The sequence below is a fragment of the Pinus tabuliformis genome, chromosome 8, assembly GCF_031772625.1.
Source record: "Pinus tabuliformis cultivar Carrire ecotype Pingquan chromosome 8, CPIR1, whole genome shotgun sequence".
Lineage (NCBI taxonomy): Eukaryota > Viridiplantae > Streptophyta > Pinopsida > Pinales > Pinaceae > Pinus > Pinus tabuliformis.
In genome coordinates this window covers 1666098308-1666111423 of record NC_142294.1, presented here as the reverse complement: position 1 = coordinate 1666111423, position 13116 = coordinate 1666098308, and the positions used below count along the sequence as shown (strand labels likewise).

At 36.5% G+C, this 13116-nt stretch overlaps 1 pseudogene; it reads left to right on the top strand.

The window, feature by feature from the left end:
* Positions 1-11715: 11715 nt before the first annotated feature.
* Positions 11716-12045, top strand: LOC149242582 (21 kDa protein pseudogene; annotated as a pseudogene).
* The last annotated feature ends 1071 nt before the right edge of the window (positions 12046-13116 follow it).

Genomic DNA, 13116 nt, shown 5'->3' with positions numbered 1-13116 from the left:
ACTCACGTGGCCCACTTGTTTTTCACAGAGATTGTCAGGTTACATGGATTTCCTAAATCTATCCTTTCGGACAGGGATGTGAATTTCACGGGACACTTTTGGCATACCTTGTGGAAGAAAATGGACACACAGCTGAGTTACAATTCTGCTTATCACCCGCAAACCGACGGGCAAACAGAGGTTGTAAACAAGAGTCTGGGGAACCTGCTACGAAGCCCGGTTAGAGAGAATTCGTGGATGTGGGATCGATTGCTTGCACAGACAGAGTTCGCTTATAACGACTCGCCTAACCGCAGCACAGGTTTCAACCCATTTCAGATCTTGTACGGCATGCATCCTCGTGGAGTGCATGAACTGCGGGATCTTGGACTGCAAGAAAGGCGAAGCGCAGATGGAGAAGATTTCGCTAACGCGATGAGAGATTTGCATGAATAGGTAAAAATTAAATTGCAGGACAGTAGCCTAAAGTATAAACAACAAGCAGATTTGAAGAGAAGGGAAGTACAGTTTAACGTGGGGGATGAAGTCCTCACACATTTGCGCAAAGAACGCTTCCCTAAGGGTACATACAATAAGCTAAAGTGCAAGAAGATAGGACCCTGCAAAGTCCTCCGGAAATTTTCGGCGAATGCCTATGAGATACAGTTGCCACCCAGAATAGGCATTTCACCTATCTTTAACGTAGCAGACCTGTTCCCCTACACAGCTGACCCAGAAGAGAAGGAAGAAGATGGAACCACGTGGCCTACATGGAATACCCAGGATGGAGGAGAAGCTTGGAAGAGACAAATGCCTTACGTTCAACCTCCTGAGATCGAGAGCATTCTCAACACTCAGGTGGCTAAACGAACTCGGCGGAAGGAGTATCTACAATACCTAGTCAAGTGGAAGAACCGTCCTATTGAGGACAGTTCGTGGCTTGATGCCAGGCAGATTGAGCAGACAGGTTCTTCAATCGAGAAGCTCATGGACCGGAGCCATGATTTCTTTTTGCCCCGGGAGCCTGATGCAGGAGCATCCAGCTAGGGCACCATGACCGGGTGAAGTCTCTGCTAGGTTGGAAAGTTGATTTAGCATTTGGATTGTCTTTCATGTTTAGTTTATCAGAGCATGAGGTAGGATTTTGTTTTTGTTTTCTTTTAATTGCTGTGTTAGTCAAAAGTTAGTTGGTCAGTTAGGGTTGTTATTTGTCTGACCCTAATAAACAACAACTTAGTAATTGTTCTGTCAACTTAAAGAGGAAAAGACAAAAATGTCTAAATGAAGATCTTGTCATGTAAACCGAACCGAGAACTAGTAGTTACACAACTATATTGCTTTTAACTGAAAGTACCTACAGTTTCATTAACTGTAAATAAAGATGTATAAATGTAGAAATGAAAAACTTGTAAAAGGTTCAGCATTTTCTAGATTCGAGAAATAAAAAAAGACAGAACGTAAATTTTCCTAACTGTCCATCTGTGTCATTGCCTACATGCTGTACTATTATGTTTTATTCATTGAACCATTGAATACAATGTTAGCAGACAGAGAACGACTACTGTAGGTCGTGTTTCTTTTTTTCTCACTTAACAGAAAACAACATCGAATACGCACATACATCCACAACCAAAGTGAAGGATAATCGAATCGAATTCACAACCAGGAGAGTAATGCACAACGAGTCGACTGAAAGGATAATACAAAAACAGAGTGCCGGAGAAAACGAATTACAACAAAGTGCCGAGCGTCCATAGAATGGAAAAACCCTAGTTTAGGGTTTGACATCAGGGAGAACCCTCAACCTTAACAGATAGCCAAACCAGAACCATAATCGAAACCAGATTCAAGCTTCATTTGTGAGGACGAACCAGTTTGTACACAACTACAAGACAACGAGTGACAAATCCTACAGAGACTAAAAGAAACCCTAACTGCAAATTGAGAGACTTTAAGAGACAAATCCTACCGGCAGTGGGTTGCCTCGTTTGGAGACCGAACCGTGTAAAATCCTCGTATCCAGGTCAAACCATTGACCTGCACAAGCCAAACGAATTACGGTTAACACACCCTGTACAGTGGGACTTGAACCAAAGCAGAAAAAAAGCAGAAGGAAAACGTAACATACCTGGGCACGACCAGGCCAAGGAGCTTGCGGAATAGAGCCACAGTCAACCCGAAGAAGCCTGAGACAAGAGGAGCAAGCTTGGTCAGTGACTGCACAAGAAGAAGGTAAATACAAAGCACGGAGGGAACACATTACTTGGTTTGTAGCCGAGGAAAACCATCGTGTTGTCACATGGGTACATTGGAACCAAAATTTAAACGAATTTCGCATCGTAACAGAGGTAAAGGGTGATATCAACAACATCGGAGGATAACCATTGGCCGAGAGACCAAATTCTGAAACCAAACAGTAGAAGAACGATAAAACAAAATGAAGAAATCACTGTGTAAAAAGAATTCGAGCAAGCGCACCTCCAGAACCAAGACAAATTCGTTCTACAGGGAAAATCCACTAACAACAACACAAACAAGTTCGGAAGGCCGACGTTCACTTACAGCCATGCCAAAAAACCCGATATTGCCATAAGCGCTGGAGCGAAACCATACATTGTGACAAAAACCCTTGCAGAGCCTCATAGCAGAACAGAACCCATGCAAATGACCAGGAAGCAGGAGCATTTTGTGTAAAAGACCAAACGGGGGGGAAAAAACCCGAGGCTGGGTACCATAGGTGGACATTTGCGAGCTCATTAATTGTTTCCATATTCCAATTAAAATATCTGATATCCATATCTACAAACAACCACCAAAACAACAAACCAATCTCACCAACATCATAAAGCCCGGACAGGTGGATAACTAAGGCTACGTGGAAGCGTGGGCTGGGTCACATCACACATAGTAGGGTCAATTTTTGTTTTTAAAATCATATATCCAAATATGTGTCAATGTCATCTTCTAAATTGACTTGTCTAATTTTCCTTGTATTATATCATGAGTTAAAAAATGTATTTACACATACCTATATAATTATTTTTATAATTAAAAAGACAAGTGATATGAAATGAATTTAAAAAAATACTAATGATATAATTTATATTTCGATTAGATTAGAATTTTTTTATAATTCATTTTATAATAATAATAATAATAATATGATCAAACTAGAAAATTACAGGAAATATCTTTTAAAAAAAAATTATATATGCACTTAAAATTATATTTATATGACTATCACCATTTAAAAAAAAAAAATTATATCTATGTATATTTGCCTGTAATAAAAATTTCCATATTGCTTAAAGAATAATGGATGTAGAAATAAAATGAAACTATTTCATTATGATAGAAAAAAAAATTAATATAAGATATAATGTTTATATTTACTATGTTTAATTGTTTACCTAAATAAACTAAGTATTATTATAATAGTATTTTTGTTTAACTAAAAATATTATTTTGACATTTTAAACACATGATTTATATAATTTAATATAAACTAGAACATAAATACAAACTTATAAAATATAAGTAAAACTTTATATAATTGATAAAAAAATATTATATAGTTATTATAGTTATTATTAAATTTGAATTAAAAATATTTATATAAGAAAGATTATTTATTTTAATTTATGTTTTAATCTAAAAACTATGCACATCATAAAACATTCTATAACATTCTATCTATTGTAAATATTAAAAATAATAAACACAAAAAAATAAATCTTTTTTTTGTTTTATTTTTATTATTTAAATAATAATAATAATAAATGCTTTTAATATTATATATTAATTATTATTAATTTGAGATTTATCTCAAAAAAATAACTACTAACCAACCTAATTGCCTCCCAAATGCCACCAAACCAACCCTACTACAACTCACCAAGTGGAGAAAATGGTCTTAAAAATGAGTAAGCCCAAAACTTGAAAAAGGTGGGTAGGGAAATAATGTCATATAGATTAATGGTCCTTTGAATTTTTCCAAGATGTTGCAATGATCTCACCAAGTGCCAAAATATTACTTGTGAAGGAATTTAACTCTTTGAACATAGCATCACTCACTTAGCCACTAAAGAATTATGTTGATAGGTAACACTGTTTGCAATGAATTTGCAGTGCTTTATAATTTAGTGAAAAATTCACCAATATTTAACAAATATTATAATTCAATAAGATTCGCCAAAAAATTATATCTACATATTACATAATTGGAAAAGCAACATGTACATTTTTATATGTACCATGGGGATTCTCCCATTTATTATACATATAAGTTTTTTTTTGGTGGGTGGGTGGGTCGGTGGGTAGGTGGGAGGGTACCATGGGAATTTGCCCATTTATTATACATATATATATATATATATATTTTGGTGGTGGTGGGTGGGGTTTCTTAAAATTTTCCCTTTCGATAGTTTAGAATTTACTTCAAGCCTCATATATTAGATTTTCTTGAAAGTTTCATATAATAGGTTTCTTCTCCAAATTCAATAGTTTAGATTTATTTTCAAAGTATATAGAGTAATTTTGTCTTCCAAAGTGCAATAGAATAGGATTTAATTTCCTTATTCCTTAGAATAGATTTTAAAGCTTTTGCATTAACATAGTTTGCTTTGAATTCATTTAATTTCCAAGTCTTGAATTTAATTTTTCCCTTTGAGACAGAACATGTGCCTATTCTTACTAATTTATTATCATAAATATTTTAACTTTCATCTTGCAATTAAAATAATTTTCATTCAATTAAAGTTGATAGCCTAACATATATAGTGCAAGTTTACTTCACAAGTTCAGAAACCCTCTATTGATGATTTAATGTAAAGAAATTTAACCAACATTTAAATTACCCAACACTACGAGAGGCTAATATTGGTTCTATATAAAATTGTCTATGATCTTTTATCTATCATACTTTCTAAAACTAGATCTATCTTATGTACACACCTAAAGCATTCTAGATCTAAAAAAATGAATAAGAAAGTAATAATCAAAAAATAAATGACAAGGCTGATTGTAAACTATGTATTTAATTAAATAAAAATCACACTTACATAAATGAGAATCTAATTAAAAATAATCAATAGTACTACTCTAGATGACAATTCAACCTATGAGCTTAATTAAGGAACAACACAAGAAATCCTCAATTCTATTATAATAATCTAATACTCAATAAGTTATTTAACAATCATGTAAATAAATCAATAACCATTGCTAAATAAAAAAACCAAAAAACCATATTTCAAGGAACAACAATAAGAAGTTAAGGAAACAACCATGAAGGAAAGATGCAATAAACTATATTGTTATTGGAAGTATAGGATATAATCAAAACTCAAAATAACAGTTAATCATTTAAGTGAAGAAACAATAACTAGTTGAAAGTAAAACACACAATCAAATTAATTTATTTCACATATTTAAGACAACACCTCATCTTGGGGAGTGGGCCCAACTACCCAGAAGTTAATCTGTCTTAAAGAAAACGATTGAATTTAGTTGATAACTCCTTTCATTAAAAATATATCAAAGAAGTGCGTATATGTTGAAAATAACAACAAGAAATGCTAAAAATAGAAATGCTATAAATAACATTGCTATAGATAGCCATTCAGGTACCATTGATGATAATAGCAACAAGGAATGCTAAAAATAAAAATGTTGAAAATAGCATTGCTATAGATAACATTTGTTATGAAATCAGCTCAAGAAAAATATAGAAAAGATAGATCAACGCCTTAGAATTCAGCGTCTTCGAGGGGGCAACCTCATTTACATTACATAAATGAACAATTCTTGGATGATACAAATGAAAATACCTCCTTTCTATATATAGGAGTCTAAGGGGTCATAACATAATCAGAGCCGACATAACAATAATAATGTAAGGGCACAATAATAACAATAGTGGGCTTCTATGGGGCACAATGGTAGCAATATGGGCACTACATGGGTACATCAATATAATAAGTGGGTTGTACTAATAACAATAAGGGGTTACACTAGTAGTATAGGGGCCTAACATGCCCCTCTCCTTTAAAAAGCGTTGTCCTCAATGCTTGAGTAGTTATTGATGCTTCTGATTAAAATTCTTGTCCTCCCATGTGGAATCTTTAGCGGGTAAGTTCTTCCACTTGATGAGATACTCTGAAATTGATTGATTTCGTAGCTGTCAGGTTCTCATTTCTGTGACTACTCCAGGTTCCAATATGATTTTTCATTCCTCTTCAATTTCTGGCAATATTGTTTGAATTGGGATCTTTTGCAATTTTTGAATAAGTGGCCATACTTCTTCGTCCTTCTTCCATTCATCCCTTGCTTCGTTTATCCAATCTGGTTGGATAACAGAAATAGCAAAAAATAATGCTTCCACATCCTCATCCTTGAAGAGTCTTCCCATTCGGTAAGGTCGCCATTTTTTAAGTGCATGTAGTATTGCCAACATTTCCTTCTCATAAATAGCTTGCTTGAGATGTAGCAGTAAAAATACCCAATCACCTACATCAAAACATTTTTCACTACAATGTTGATCTACCTGTTGTTTCGTTTGATTTTGCACCGAAGTGGTGTTATCCTTTAAAAGTTGGAGAACTTGTTGTTGATGCTTGATGTAATCTTTCACTGCTTGAACCTTTTTCTTCTTGATATTTCCTTCTATCTCTAGAGTTTGAGGAGTGGTAATTTCTTCCAATCCTTTACAAGATATGATCGGATTCATTTCTTGATGCTCGATGTGATATTTCACTTCTTGAACATTTTTCTTCTTGATATGTTCTTCTATCTTGATAGTTTGAGGAGTGGTAATTTCTACCAATGAATTACAAGATATGGTTGGATTCATTTCTTCTTTCTCGATGTGATCTTTCACTTCTTGCACCTTTTTCTTCTTGATATGTCCTTCTATCTTGAGAGTTTGAGGAGTGGTAATTCCTGCCAATGCTTTACAAGATATCGTCTGATTCATTTCTTCTTTCTCTGGGGTGGGGTCCTGGCGTATATCTTCTTCTTTTGATGTTTCTTGATCCTTTTCTTCCTCCTCTTCATATTCTATGTAAAATAATTTCTTCTCAGCACACTTATGACCTTTAGTGCATTTGCTATCACAATTGTAACAAAGCCCTTTTTCTCTTTTTTCTTCCAATTGTTCTGGTGTAACCCTTGTAGGTTGTGGAAGGATAGGAGAAACAACACTTCCATCTTTATAGTTGTGAGGGGTATGCTTACTGGTTTCCATAATTTTGCTTTCCAATCTGTCACAAAGCCCTTTTACTCTTTCCAATTGTTGTGGTGTTGCTCTAAAGAAGGTGTTGCTCTTTGTATCCTCATAATGTGCTATCATTTCCTCCGTGAAAATTGACCATGTAACAAGTTGTTTACGAGAACAAAGCCCTTCATACCATAAAAATTGATCCGGTTCTAAATATGAAGATGCAATACATACCTTTTTTAATAGTGGTACACCATGTAGATCAAAATATTGCTCCATCTGAAGTATCCAATTTACCGGATCCTTGCCATCAAACTTCCTCATCTTGCTTTTTCTTGATTTTAGGAGCTTGATCTTGCCTCTGATGTATCTCTATAATTTCCAATCATCTAGTTTTGAATTTGTGATTTGTAGTAGCCCTTTCTGTCCTATGTCCAATGCCATAATTCTGACCCAAATTGGATTCTCCAATGAAGAGTTATGCCAAATCTCGCACAGTGACCTGATTATAGACTAATTCAGTAGAGCGAACTTGTATGACGTGCCACGTGTCCCTGTTTGGACCTTTGGATCTGAAAAATACATACAAGAAACTACAGTCTGTCCTCTTTCTGTACCTTCTTACGAAATTTCAATCCGATCCCCAGAGAGAAAGTTATGACACTTTTCCCCAGGTCACCTGTTTGGAATGTAATTCAGGAGTCTGCAAAAGGACCAACTTCCTCAGATCATATCTCCGCAAATATAGTGCGCAAATCTCTGAAATTAGGACTCGAGGTTGAGCGCGATTTCTTCTCAAATGGGTTTTTTTTGCAACTTCTGAAACATCGCAGAACAAAAGTTATAGCGAAAATGCCACGATGACCTGTTTGGAGCAGTGAAACCCTAAAATCCAAAGCTCTGATACCAAATGTTATGAAACCAGCTCAAGAAAAAGATAGAAAAGATAGATCAACGCCTTAGAATTCAGCCTCTTCGAGGGGAAACCTCCTTTACATTACATAAATGAACAATTCTTGGATGATACAAATGAAAAGACCTCCTTTCTATATATAGGAGTCTAAGGGGTCATAACATAATCAGAGTCGACATAACAATAATAATGTAAGGGCACAATAATAACAATAGTGGGCTTCTATGGGGCAAAATGGTAACAATATGGGCACTACAAGGGTACATCAATATAATAAGTGGGTTGTACTAATAACAATAAGGGGTTACACTAGTAGTATAGGGGCCTAACAACATTTCAGGATATATTCCAATTTTAATTAGTGCCTGAATTAAAATTGAGAATTAAAATTCGAATTTAGTCTCAGTGATTGTTTGAAAAATAATTAATTAATTCATCTTGAGTTAATTAGTTGGAGAAAATCAAACATGAAGTCTATGTGAAGACATGCAAGAATTATTCATTTGATTGAGGAAGTTATCCCTTAATTAAGGAGATAATGATGAGTTGTATTTGAGTTGTAATTAGTTAGCTCAGTTAACTGAGTTAAGTCCTGGTTGGATTAGTTCCAACAGTTTGTGGAACTAATTGTGAGTTAAGTTAGTTAATGCATGCATGCATGCAACTAGTGTACTTCAGATAACTGAATATTCTCTCATAAATAACTCATGGATGTTAGTACAAACAAAGACCCAGTTGAGATTAAAGGAAGGGGCAATGTACTATCAGTTGCTAGGATTTTCCTATAAGAAAATCTCTTGCATGCAGAAGGAATTCATTCCTTCAGGATTGCGCAGTTTCTACAGAGGTCAGAGCAGTGTGTGAGGTGAGAATCACATAGGATACAGCTAGAGGACCCAGTCAAAAATGCATAAGGAAATATGAGGCTTGGAGGACTGAAGGAAGGCATATGTATTGTCTATTCTGTCTATGAGCAGCAGTGAGGGATTGTACTGAGAGCTTGATAGCTTGACAGCTAAAGCTTTGTGTAATCCTGAGATATTTCCACTTGTATGATAATACAGATAGCAGGGTTTTTAGCTGAGGCTTTCCCCATAGTATTCTTCTGTGTTTCATGTGTGATTGTTTCTTCTTCTCTATTATATGTGTTCTGTTTGATCTTGCTTAAAATCGATTAAACTTCTGCAAGTTTGATTGTAGAAGTAGATTAAGTATTTTTCTTTAGTACATTGCATAATTAGTTTAATCTTCAGTGAGAATTTCTACAGTATAATCAAAGCATAGTTCTTAGTTCCATCTTAGTTTCAACAATTGTCCATCATCCCATCAGAGGAAACTTCCTCTTTTTAAATTACAAAAGTTAATTACAATAAGTTTTTATAAGAAAAGGAATGTCCTGAGAATAAAAAATTCTCGGGATTTTCTTTCGAATTCAAGAAATTCCTCTATCTCTGACAGAGAAGCCAAAAATGATGTCGCTGCAACCAACACCTTGTTGTAGGAACAACTCCCGCATGGATATTGTCTTTTAGCTAAAAAACGTTCTAGATGCAACTACCTTATGTTACTCTTCTAAATCCCTGTTTATCACAAAGTCTTGTTCCCCAAATTGTTAGCTTAATTGTAGATCGAATGACCTCATTTTCTCCATTATAACATAATTTCATAGATAAAGTTTCACCAAATTCTGAGTTATGATAATAAAAAAATTGATATACATGTGGAAAAAAGAGGATAACCAAATGATATAAAAAATAAGGACTTGAAGGAGAGAAATAAGAAAATTATATAGCCAAACATCCACATAGGCTTAGAAAAACAGGGTCTTAAACATAGTCATAGGGTTTTGTGCCAAGATTCACAGAGCACATGATGAAGGTCACAAAGCATTAACTCTAGGTTATAATCTTGATTAGCTCTAGCTCTACCCCAATTAGCTATACCATGCCCCACCATTGCACGTATCGAACAACATCAGTCTTGAACACCTTCTGATAGAGAATAGAACCAATGTCAACTAGTGAGCTAAGATTCAGAGTGAGTCCCCAAAAATCTCCTATTGAACCTCCTTTTTCCCTCAACCAACATTACAATCTACCACTACCTTCCTTTTCCTTTGGTTCCTTTCAAATCCTCCTATGAATGCATCCATTCCTTTTCCTTCACATCGTGACATGAAACATCTATTTCCAATCCTCTCTTTTTCATGTGTCAGGTGGTCGTTTTCCATTTCCTCCCTCTTCTGGTGAGTATGGGCCTATTCATAGCATGCAATAGGTACTAAATATGCATGCAACAAACTTAACTCACCAGATCACCACTAGTAACCACGTCTTTTAATTTAGCTAGTAAAAATCATGAATTTAAGTAAAACATGTGAGAAACAAACTTCCTTCTGTAAGACTATCCGACTTTTAGTTATGTTAATTAAATAAAAATAATAATAACTACCATATATTTGATCAAAGATCCAACCAGCCATAGTCCTTCTATGATGGTGTTACAATCACAATCAATATTACAATAACAGGAGTAGAACAAGAAAATGTTGTCATATATAAAGCTCTAATGGCAATAACATTATTTTTTAAACTTCATTATAAGTCATTTATAATCAAATAATTTTTTTAGTTGATATTATGTGTTGTTTCTTTTAAAGTTATTGATGTTCTTATTTTTAGTCCCTGCCATCTGGCAATGGCCAGGGACTATAGTAATCCAAATGCGTTGCTATAGCATTAGTTTGAAGTGCTATGTAACATAATTTACGGTGATTACGGTGATTAGACCAAAGTTTTCAAATGCTCTGGTGTTTGCTATTGCCGGGATAACCAAAGTCTTCAAAATTAAGCTGGTTTGCCATCTTATTTGGCCTCTTCCCGAGGCGGAAGAGGCTGGAGCATAGGCTATTTTGCTTTACCCTATTTATTATTAGTGACCGTCAACGATTTCATATTAATGTTAACATTAGTTTGAATTATTAGCACAATGGTTTGCAGGTTGGCTATTTTAGTTTGAGCATATTAGCAGGTCTGAGCATATTGGCAGGTGTTGTGCATGCAGGTGCTGCAGGTGTCCATGCATGGTGGAGGTGTCATGTTTCGCTGGCCTCCCTTTCTTGTTTCCCTTTTCTGCTGGCCTGCCTTCCTCGTTTCCCCTTTCTACTGGCCTGCCTTAATTCAGCTCAGTTCCGATTCAGGTTAATTCGGCTCAGTTCCGATTCAGGTTAATTCCAGGGTATTAACAACCAAGCAGGTCCAGCATCTAAGGCGTATAAGGCAGCAGGAAAGCAGAGATGGATCCATCATGAAAAGGCAGAGATGGGCGATTGGTTCGACTCTAAGACAAGCCCTCAACGAGACCTGTGAATTCTGGGTTTGGTACCAGGCCTATTTATCTGAAGCGAGTATCCCCAATGGCGAATATCGATAGGGCCTTGGATTAACTTTTCCCATTTCTCCTATCCCTAAGAATTGTTATTACATTTTCTGTCGTACCCAGAGCTCTCCGTTTCGTTGCTCTCTTCCTACGCGGGGCATCTCAAGGTGAAGCAGAGTGATCTTGTGCAGGTGGTCGTGGTAGTCAGCCTCCTTAATCCAGAGGCGCCATGATGAGTGAAAGAGAAAACGCAGCGCTTAAGGATTGTATTGGGAATTTCAGGGACACCACGTACGAGATTAGAGGATCTCTAGTGGAGCTGAAGCAACTGAAGGCGTACACTTTCCAGTTTCATATGAGCAACGTGCAAACATGGATGAGCGCGGCCCTCACAGACCTGGAATCCTGCCTCACTGGCTTCCAAGATCTCAACACCAGCGGGAATGTTACGGCCATGGTCACTGGCCGCGTGCAAAATGTGCGCAAATTGATAAGTAATGCCCTCGCTTTCATCAACGCATTCGCTGCCACCGGAAGAGGAGATGAGCTCCATGTCTGAAGACACTTTTAACCCTCGAGCCAAAATACGGACCTAGAACTGGAGACTCTGAAACTAGTCCAGCAACAAGATAAGGGGTTAGGACTGGAACAACCAGAAGGTATGCTGTTGGGTAGGTGATCAACCTTGCTACCCTTGCTTCTCTCACCCGTGCCTATGCCTAGGTGCCTCCGCTACTTGCTCTGTCGCAAATGGATAGGGGAGGGGCAGAACAGGGAGGGTAGGTCGGGCAACATCTGCAGAGTCTGCTTGCTGCAGAAAGCACTACTGATGTTGCGGGTTTATGGATTTAATCCTATGCATCCTAGGGCTGACAGTCAGGGAGGTTAGACTGTTAAACAGCCAACAGGGGATGTAGCTTAGCCGGTTAAACAGCAGGGCATGGAGCTTAGACGGTTAAACAGCTTAGAGGGTTAAACAACCAAGAGTTTAAACATTTAAGCCAACAGCTAAGGTAGCAAAAATAGCAATGGCCCTGACATCTGTTTGGAGAGCTATGACATCTGTGCTGATTAACGTGCCAGGCTGATTTGATGGAGGTTAACGTAAGTCAAGGCATTTGTACGTGTTGGTTAAACAGCCCAAGAGTTTAAACATTTGGGCCAGCACCTAAGGTAGCAAGAAGAGCAATGGTGCTGCCATCTGTTTGGGAAGCTAAGACATTTGTGCTAGTTAACCTGCGAGGCTGATTTGGTCAAGGTTAACGTAAGTCAGGTCATTTGTACGTGTTAACTGCTAATTATTCATTATTCAGCATTTTGCATGCAGCGTCCGCTACGTGTAAGTTACTTTTGTTGCTATATAATAAAGTTAGAAATGATTTCATGGTTACCTCGCATCGACTTTTATTTTTGCTTCAGCTCCACTACATTGGTCTATATCAGGTACTGTTTATGTTATTACATTGTTTTGATATATTTTAGCCTCTGCAGGGTTTGAGTTTTTTTACGTAGGCTCTATCAAGCACCTGGGACTAATTCTGGGTTATTAGACTACCATCTGTAAATGCATACTTCAACAGATCCAGCTGCTTATAGTTTCTAAGTTGGACACTGCCTAGTGAAAAGACCC